Genomic DNA, 9,265 nt, shown 5'->3' with positions numbered 1-9,265 from the left:
TACTATTCAAGCTACTTTGAAGTTGACAGACTCAACACCAAAACTGGAAAGGAAGTCGTCGGGAAGAGGTGGAGCGAATCGTCATGGCACGAAAAATTGGATTTGTTGCACATTTGATCTCGGTCAAAGGCGAAATAAAATATGCTAATAACTTTGACTTTGTCTTCACCTTTGTCGCTCGTCAAAGGCTAAGTCAGAGGTGGCTATAGCTTTGACTCTACCTTTGACACATGTCAAAGCCAAAGTCAAATATGTAACCCACTTTACTATACCTTTGATTTGTCAAAGGTGGGGTCAAACATGCTAAAATCTTTGACTTCACGTTTGACGTCCTTCAGAGGCAAGGCCAAAAATGCTAACATCTTTGATTTCACTTTTGCTGTCCATCAAAGGTGAAGTCAAAAAGGCGAGGCCAAACATGCTTTGTTTCACTTTTAACCTATAAAGTGAGGTCACCTTAAATTCCGTCACTGCCGAGGTGAAGTGTCGTGTACAGATTTTTACAACCTTGTGTTTTTAAATTGTCTTTATCGTTAAAAAATTTCGGAACTAATTCCCTAGGAACTGAGGTAAACTTTGTATACTTCATCGAGTATTCATTTAAAATATCATCTATGTTTGATAAATTATCCCTGTGACATATTTTATAATCAAGCTCTTCCAATTGTTTAGAAATTTCAGATTCCCGCTGAAAAGCATCTCTAGCTTTTCTTTTCGCGAAAGACAAGGTGTGGTCGCGAATTTCCATTTTAATTAATTCCCATGCTAATCTTTTGTCCTTCAAAGACTCGTATTTCTCATGTATTCAAGGAATTAATTCACAGATTTCACCTGTGTAATTTTCTTCCTTCAAAAGAGTGTTATTGATCTTCCAAAATCCTGGTCCCCTTGGCGAGTTGTTTGGCCATGATAAACAAAGATGAACTGTTTTGTGATCTGGAGCTATTGAGGCCTTAATTCTGGTGCTTTTGACATGTTTTGGAAGATTCTTTGCGATTAAAATAAAATCCAATCTAGACTTAACATTTAAGGCTTTGGACACGCAGGAATAAGTGTTCAAATTTGGGTAGCGAGCTCTTTGTATATCTATTAAATCAAAAATTTCCATGGTCATTAAAAGTAAATGCCTGAATTGTGTTGGTTTCCACGTTGTTCCACCTTTTTTATCTTTTTTTTGTTAATGTGCAGTTCCAATCACCTCCAACAATGAAGTTGGTCAATTCAGATTTCTCAACGATGCAATTATTCAGTTCTTGGATAAATTCTAATTGCTCCAATGGATTATTTGGTGCATAGATATTGTAGAATGAAACTTTCTGCCCATTTATATTGAGTGTAATGAGAACAATTCTCCCTGAATTGTTACTAAAAGAGTATTGCACATTATAGCTTATTGAAGGGTCTATCAATATGCAAGTGCCTTTGCTGTGTCGAGACCCATGGGAGAACTACATTTTGCCTCCCCATTCGTTTTGCCAAATTGTTTCGTCTTTTAGTTCAGAGTAAGTTTCCTGAAAAAAGTAAATGCTTGCCTTTTGATCTTTTAAATATGAAAAGATGCTCCTTGTCTTTGCCTGATCGCATATTCCCCTTACGTTGGGTGAGATGACTTTGCACATTAAGTTATTTTGCATTGGAATGTAATTGTGTAGTTTGGAAAAACAGACAAAAAAATAAAAATAACAACAAATGCTAGTTCCACTAAATAAACTAAAGAAAAATTAAAGAGATTAAGCTTTCTGCTACGCTTTCTTAGACCACCTTGAGACTTCCCTCATTTATTACATAGTTCCAGTACTGGTAGCAACTTACCAGCAATCTATATTAACCTAAAGATTATTTAAATCATCCTCTGTATTAATTCGGATCGGCTAACCCTCGGGTGAAGTCTTGACAAAGATTTTTCCATCTACAGTCCACACTCCTTTAAGTAATCTGTCTTCCTTCCTTCCGTTGGCAATCCACACCAGGTTTCGCCGGTACATTGTCAAATTCTCCTTAATAAATAGGCAGTTTGAAGAGGCCCTAGCTGCTGCAGATGTGCTCGGGAAGAGTTGCGCGAAATTGACATTCCTTAGTTAAACTTGTTGCTTGTAGAGTGCCCTCTTAACTTTGTGGCTAATAAATCTTGCTATGGTAGGCTTTGTCTTTTTTCTTTTGATCCTGTGACAGATGTTGATATCTTCTTGCTTAAGTTGATGTTCAGGGCTTCTACGACTTTCAAAACTGCATCTTCATTGTTGCAAACATTTTCAGGAATGCCCTCAATCTCAAGGGAATTTTTTCTTGTATATTGTTCGAGTGTGTCCATATTTTTGTAAAGTTCGTCGATTTCTTCTTCCTGCTCTTTCACCTGTTTAGTCGCTTTCAATTCCAATTTGAGTTCATCGTTGTACTTGAGCGCTGCATTTAGTATTCTTTGGCAGTTCTCAGCTCAGATTCCTGTTGCTTGAAAGAGGTTTTTAGCTCCGCAACTTCATTAGAAAGTTTGTCCATTGATTTTCGAAGATCTTTCAGTATTGCATGGATATCGAAGAGGTCGGGTTGGTCATCTTCCCGCTCCACTGCATCTGCAGGCTGACATTCTGCGGACGCCATGTTGACACGTTCAGGATCTGCAATTTCATCGTCGGTGGACCCTCTTTCCCCTCACTTGTTTTTACCACCTGTCCTTTTAGGGGGCATATTTTTTACACCACTTTCATGCTGTTGCTGGGTTTTTTCAACTGATTCTGAAGAGTTTTGAGGGAAGACGCCTTTCTTCACAAGAAAACATGGCCATCGTCGGCCAGCCCGCACATGCTCTCCCAGCCTGCACATGCTTTCTCTCAATTGGCTATTCTAGCTAAAAAATTAGACACAAATGCCATAATCTGCAGTTCATGGTAAACAGTGATCTGCCAGTAAATTAATAATCACGGTGAAATCCCATCAGCTCCCAATATCAATGATAACTTTCAGTTAACTCAATGCTCAAACTGCCCCCCTCCACCTTTAATGTTTGTTGGTTTTTTTCATTCTTTTTTTGTGAAAGAAGCCCATCCCATGACATGATGATTAGCACTCTGTTTTTACACCAACCACTTTATTCAGAGACAACAACAGGTGTACAAGTTTTCTTCTACTGCGGCTGCTGCTATAACTAGTACTACACATACAACTTGTATTTCTACTATTTTAGCATCGACTCACTTGACATCAATAGGCGCATACAGCATGCTTGCCTAGATAAAAAGATTAAAGAAATAAAATTCCTATTAAGAATTCTTAAAAAAGAATGATAATACCCTCAAATGTAAGAAACTTTGAGAAAGCCTACAATAGGATTAATTCAATACTGATGAAATACACCTTATTTGAAGAAACGTCCATGCACAAAAACCAATTACGATGCAATTCAAATGCTGTGGAGAATGGTTGTCTATGATAGGTTGCATGCATTAAGTCATAAGCTCTCAAAGGAAACAGAATATCTATCTGGAATATCAATTATAATGGGATACGTCAAGCATACCAATGTTGTCTAACCAAAATCCCATTCAGTCTTATCGTTCATATCATATGCTTTGCACAATGACAGCATTTCTTCGATAAAGGCCAATGTGAAGAGGTTCTGGTGCACGGGAGAATAATTGGTCCTGGCCCCTAACTTTCCTTTAGCTGATCAGTCCACTTCCCAAAACTTTACACTACACTAGGCATTACGCTAACTTTATTGTTGACTGTGAAAATAGTTTACTAGCTAACTGCTTTTGTGAAGTTTATACGGAGTGCTAGATGTTGCTAAGTTATTAATGTTTTAAAAATACCAGTTTGTTCAAAAATTTCATGAACATCTAACTAGAACACGAAACAATTTTTACCGACAATTTTCGATTTTATCTCTAAAAATGTTTATTTCTCTCCCAAATATCAAACATCAAATTCACATGTGATAATTGATATCTGTGTAATAATAAAACAGCAGCTCCTCAATACGTGCCAGCAAACCTGACACAATAGTATTTCAAAGTCCAGGAGAATATTCCGGTCATTATTTTTGTCAGCAAGGCATGACTTAACATTGAAAGGTGACTGGCATAGCAGAGGATAATACAAGGGTCTCTACAATAGCCCGCGCAAAATAAAAATTTCTGAGACACTTCGACCACCAAGTCGCCGAAAAATCAAACAGAAATTGACAAGTTCTTACAAGCTAAGGAACGAAAAAAATTAAAATAACACAACTTTTCTTTATAGGTTAATTTCTTACTATATCAGCTGATTGTATATTCTGACATTGGAAATCAACCAATGAAATTGCAGAGACAGAAAGAGTGAAACAGATTACAACACCCGGTTCATACGGCGCATTGTGCCACGTCACATCAATTAAACAAATTAAATTCGGTTGTCGAATTTCTGCACTTATTCCAGGCACACTCATCCATGCCATAACTTTTCCAGCTTAAATGCGATTGCAATGAAACTTTAGGAAAACATTTAGCTAACATTCACTTATAATATCATTAAATTTGATTTCACTGTAAGAAAATATCCCTTAATTTATTGGCGTTCTACTAGACCCACTTTTAATATATCAGCAAAAAATTTTGCTGATATATATTTGCCAAATTTCTGGTACAAGCTTATATTAACCAAATACATATAGACAAGTTTCAGAAAAATCGTCAAAGCAGAAATCGAGAAATATCAAGGTCATCTAAATTCAACTTTAACATTCTTTAAATATTTTCTTTGGTTCTCACTCTTCTACAAAACAAGCTGGAAACCCAAACTTCTGCGAGAAGTATCTTCAATGCTTGCTTAACCAGTCTATGTTTGTAACACTTTCTGCAGACGCACATACACGGCAGTATTAACTCTGAATTCCCAGAAAAATCTGTGTTCCCAGAATAATCCAGAATAATGACATCATGCTGTATTCACATTCCCATGTTTTTTGAAATAACAACCAAAAATGGTTGCTGGTGGTGAAAAAAAGCTTTTACTGAAAAAGGAAAATAAAAAGCTTCAAAATATTTGTTAACAAGGAATATATTCTTATTCCAGAATAAGGCCAAAAGAACGCATCCTTAAAGTTTCTATTTCTCTGCTATCTTAAATCTACAAACAGTAAAATTAACAACTGCCTTAATACCATAAAACGTTCATCGTTAGCTATCAATCATACCATTGTGATTCCGCATAATTGAAGAGCTTCTCTCAATGCCAGAGAAATGGAATAGGATCCTCTTTCTCTCCAAAACTGTTTGTTAATTTAAAGTCAGTAACACACCAACAAATTGAAGGCCTTGAAGCTGCTTGAGCCACATGCTGTTGAATAACTATCTGTGGAACATGAATTCAAGTAAATTCTAGTCAAAAACAATATTGCAAGGCCTAAAGAATATTTCTTTATATACTAGCAATCTATCAAGATCAAACTTGAGCTCTTAATCTGTTAACTATTTCTTAAGAATGTTAATTTAAGTCATCCTAGTTGATACCTAGACAATCTTTGCTTGGTTAGACTGACCTACCAGTTAGGTCTACAGTAAACCTTGACCTTGAGGCAAGAAAGATCGTCCAGGAAGTAGGCCGAATTAAAGTTTTAATTGACTAGGCAAGAGTAATAAATCTCAATATTTTCTGAGATCCAATTATTGGAAGACTGAGGACCCAGATTTTACTCCCTCTTTAGAGTTCCTAAAGACAGCAGTTCTACTGAGAGAAAGTACCACCATTGATGTTTCTCAAACAGTGCCACACTTAGGATGATCATTCCCTGTTAAGAGTATGGCAGTGCAATTTTCCTTTCTCGTCAAAATAGTGATTATTTCTCTTAAATCAGAGTACGATCATTTCCGGTAAGAGTGCTGTAGCGCAATTTTCTTCTACCATTCTTTTACCCATTCTCACAAGAGATGCAGTTCTGATCATAATAAAAACCTCGAGTACATGCCAAAAAATTATTGTAGGAATTACATATTATGGGGCTTTTGACAGTAAATAACCCCGTTAGCTAGGGGCATCCAATAGACCTTCTTGGGGTGTTGGGTGCCATCTTACCTGGTAGGGAACACCGACAGAATTACAGTGTTTGAAAGGGAACCACATGGGAAAAAACGTTTTAAAAAATTGAATTTTACACCATTTGTGAATCGCAACGATACGATATCTCTAGGTAGAATATACTTACCAAAGTTATAGGATTTTGGCTCAGAAGCCAGCATCCAGTTACGTTTTCGATTTTGCAGAATTCCCAGTAAAGTGTCTCTTCCAAATCCATTGCCAGAGTTTACTGTTTCAACTTTGCAAGACAGCTAGAGAAAGCCTGAAGAGTAACTAACAGTAGTTAAGCACATTTTCCTGGTCATAGGACAGACAACAAGAACATCCTTACCATTAACTCTCTGAAATGCTGGCACAAATTTCGATTGAATCCTCTGGACTGGAGGGAAAGTTGCTGGGCCCAATTGTTCAAACAGATCTTTGCAACAAACTTGCAAGGGTTGGCCAAAGTAATCCTTATTGGGATGATTCTAATACCACATGAAATATGCTAATAAAAACGGTTTGTACACTCCGGCAACACAGACATTGTCTCAAATAAACTTAATGTAGTCTGCTCGTGGCTCCCACAAACTGGTATCAACAAGTCCGCCTGTTGAAACCCATGACGCTAAAATGTAGGAGGAACAAATGGACCTAGACATCCATGAGCCATACTGTTCGCCACCAACTTCCACGGCAGAAAACCTTTCAAAACTTTTGGTTACAGTTTCCTCCTGCACAGCTACATTCAGCGTCTTGTACATTTCCGTGAGATAACTGACTCCAGGCTTGACGGTGGCAGGTAGTGGTAGACAGAAATTTCATTCCACAGGTGGGTACTTTCAACTGAGCCATAGCACAAGGAGGCAAGAGGATGGAACGACTGAACAGGTTTAAATTCTGTCTCTCCAAGCCTTCCCAACTGGTTTGTGCGTTGAAAAAGGGGTCCAAAATCACTCTGAAAAGAATCTGGAAAAGCTACTTCTTGAACAGTTTGGTCACGAAGAAATTTTCTCATAAACTGGAGCTCATTCGACCAATTATTTCTCTGAAAACTTCCCATTAAGCCGTTGTACCGTTTAACGGAAAAAAGCCAGAAAGCATAAGTGGGACTAAAGTCTAGCACACTTTCACAAAGATGAGTATGCATGCACATGTTCAGTGTCACACTCTGCACCATAGAGCCTTTTGAACTTCACACAAAATGTCTTTAAAAGTGAGTCGACTTTATTACGTCACTGATGGTAACAAATGTTCTGCAAAGTAGCTTGCACGCAATAACAAAAGCCCTCCACACTTCTAAGTGTTCATCTGGAAGTTCTCCTTTCAATGCCTAAATTGACATTACCAGAGTCCAGGTCTTCCACTGGTCTGCAGTGAATCCTCCAAAGCTAATGGATATTTTGTTTGGCAACCTTCCAAGACTTAAGGGAAATCGGACATTGTCTACTTTATCTTGAATTTTCTTTAACTGACCATCATTTGGCAAGAAATTAGGACTGCTAAGCCAAATGTTTTGCATAATGTGCTTTGCACTACCCAAGAATAGATTATGCATGGGATCTACGATAGTGAATCTAACACAATCGAAGTAAGGGAGGTGCATCAGTTCAGTATAACGGGTGCCATGTTTGCTTTCTACCTCCTGTCTTTCTCTTACAGTTGACAGGTTCACGGTTTCCCGCACTTCCTGCGGTGTTCTTGATTACATCTACTTTTGCATTTATCGAAGCCGGAGTAATCCCTCTTCTCTCCAAAGGTACCATCGAAAACTTTCTTACACTTGCTGCAAGCTTTATGAGCTGCCATGCTGAGGAATTCACTCACCTGAATTAACAGATAGTGTCAGTTAATGGGAGGTTTAGCATCTAACAAGCAAGGGGAGGGAGGCGGCCTAATAACCAAAATGATGGCTTAGTAAAGAGACTGGCTCATTATAGTTTCCAGTATTTTGCAACCTTGATACTTTGATGAGTCGTAATACCACTGTAAATCAACTGCTGTTGTAAGTTGTGGCCATTTGCTTCACATAATTTGTAACCATAGCAAATGTATATCCATTAAAACACCCTTACTTTAGCTTACAGTGCCAAGAACTCAACTCAGTGTTTTTAATGGGTTATAGTTACAGCTTATCTCGAGACCTGGGTTCACCAATCATCAGATCATCAATCATCAATTGTCTCACAGCATTATTTTAACATTGTAGACCCAAAACAAACTGGCATCAAATGGACTTGGGTCTGCATTTTTTAAAGTAACTGGGTGACAATAGACATGAGAGAAAAGGGGAAAAAGTTATAATACCTACCTAGCTTCTGGTAGATCCAAGGCAATGCACAGAAGAGTGCCTTTAATAATTTTGTCACCAAAGTGCCAAATTGGTCCATAACTATAAAAGTTCGTCCACCATACGAGACAGATACGTGTTGATCGACTTAGAAGGTTCGTGTGGTCCCGGGATCACACCAACAAGGATGACACTTTCAACTTTGAAAGATTCATGTCTAGGAAGGTTCATTATCACAAGGTAAAGAACTCCAACACTGTATCTAGCAAGCGTAAAAGGTTGGAACTAGTCTACGTTTAACATCATTGGAAGAGACCTGTCTCCAGCAAGGAAAGGTTCTCCCCCAACAAACAAAATGTTGCGCCACACCTTTCCATCTAACACATCTGCCAGAATGTTGGAAGATGAACAGAAATCGCATCCCACCTTCCACAAGTTGCATTTTAACCAAAAATCCAAAAAGGTGTTAGCATGTCTAAAATACGCTTGTAACTGTATACTTTATGTGGGTACAACTTAGTGTTACCATCTTTGAGTGTCACCTCCTTTAGAAGATAACCCCTGTTAAGTTCGCCACATGTTGCTTGGAACCTTCCTGTTTTGTGGTTTGGAAAAGGATGATGAGAACATTTCTTCTGGATTCGTCGGCTACCAAGGGTAGAGAAAAAGTGCGAGAAATTATACAAGGAGTGGCAGTTTGGGCAAACAACGTACTTCATAAACCTTTCTAGGCCAAGTCCAAGTCTCCTGTGCTAAAAGTAAACTGAGGTCGGCAGGAACATGACAACACCACCAAACCAAGGAGCATAGTGTTGGCAAATGGTGAACAAAGTATTAAAAAAACCTGAGCATAAGCTCTAACGCATTATCTGATATCTGGAATCTGGAAGTATGCCAGCTCACCAGTATTCTTCTCTCCCGAATGAAAATTCCCGCCAT

At 38.2% G+C, this 9,265-nt stretch overlaps 2 pseudogenes; both read right to left on the bottom strand.

Moving 5' to 3' along the window:
• Positions 1-1,829: 1,829 nt before the first annotated feature.
• Positions 1,830-2,687, bottom strand: LOC149099143 (uncharacterized; annotated as a pseudogene).
• Positions 2,688-7,353: 4,666 nt separating this feature from the next.
• LOC110058651 (uncharacterized) lies at positions 7,354-9,265 on the bottom strand (annotated as a pseudogene).

The sequence above is a fragment of the Orbicella faveolata genome, unplaced genomic scaffold, assembly GCF_042242905.1.
Source record: "Orbicella faveolata isolate gen_17 unplaced genomic scaffold, um_ofav_v1 contig_46, whole genome shotgun sequence".
Taxonomy (NCBI): domain Eukaryota; kingdom Metazoa; phylum Cnidaria; class Anthozoa; order Scleractinia; family Merulinidae; genus Orbicella; species Orbicella faveolata.
Note: the sequence above shows the minus strand (reverse complement) of the source record. Positions and strands in the feature narration are given on the sequence as shown.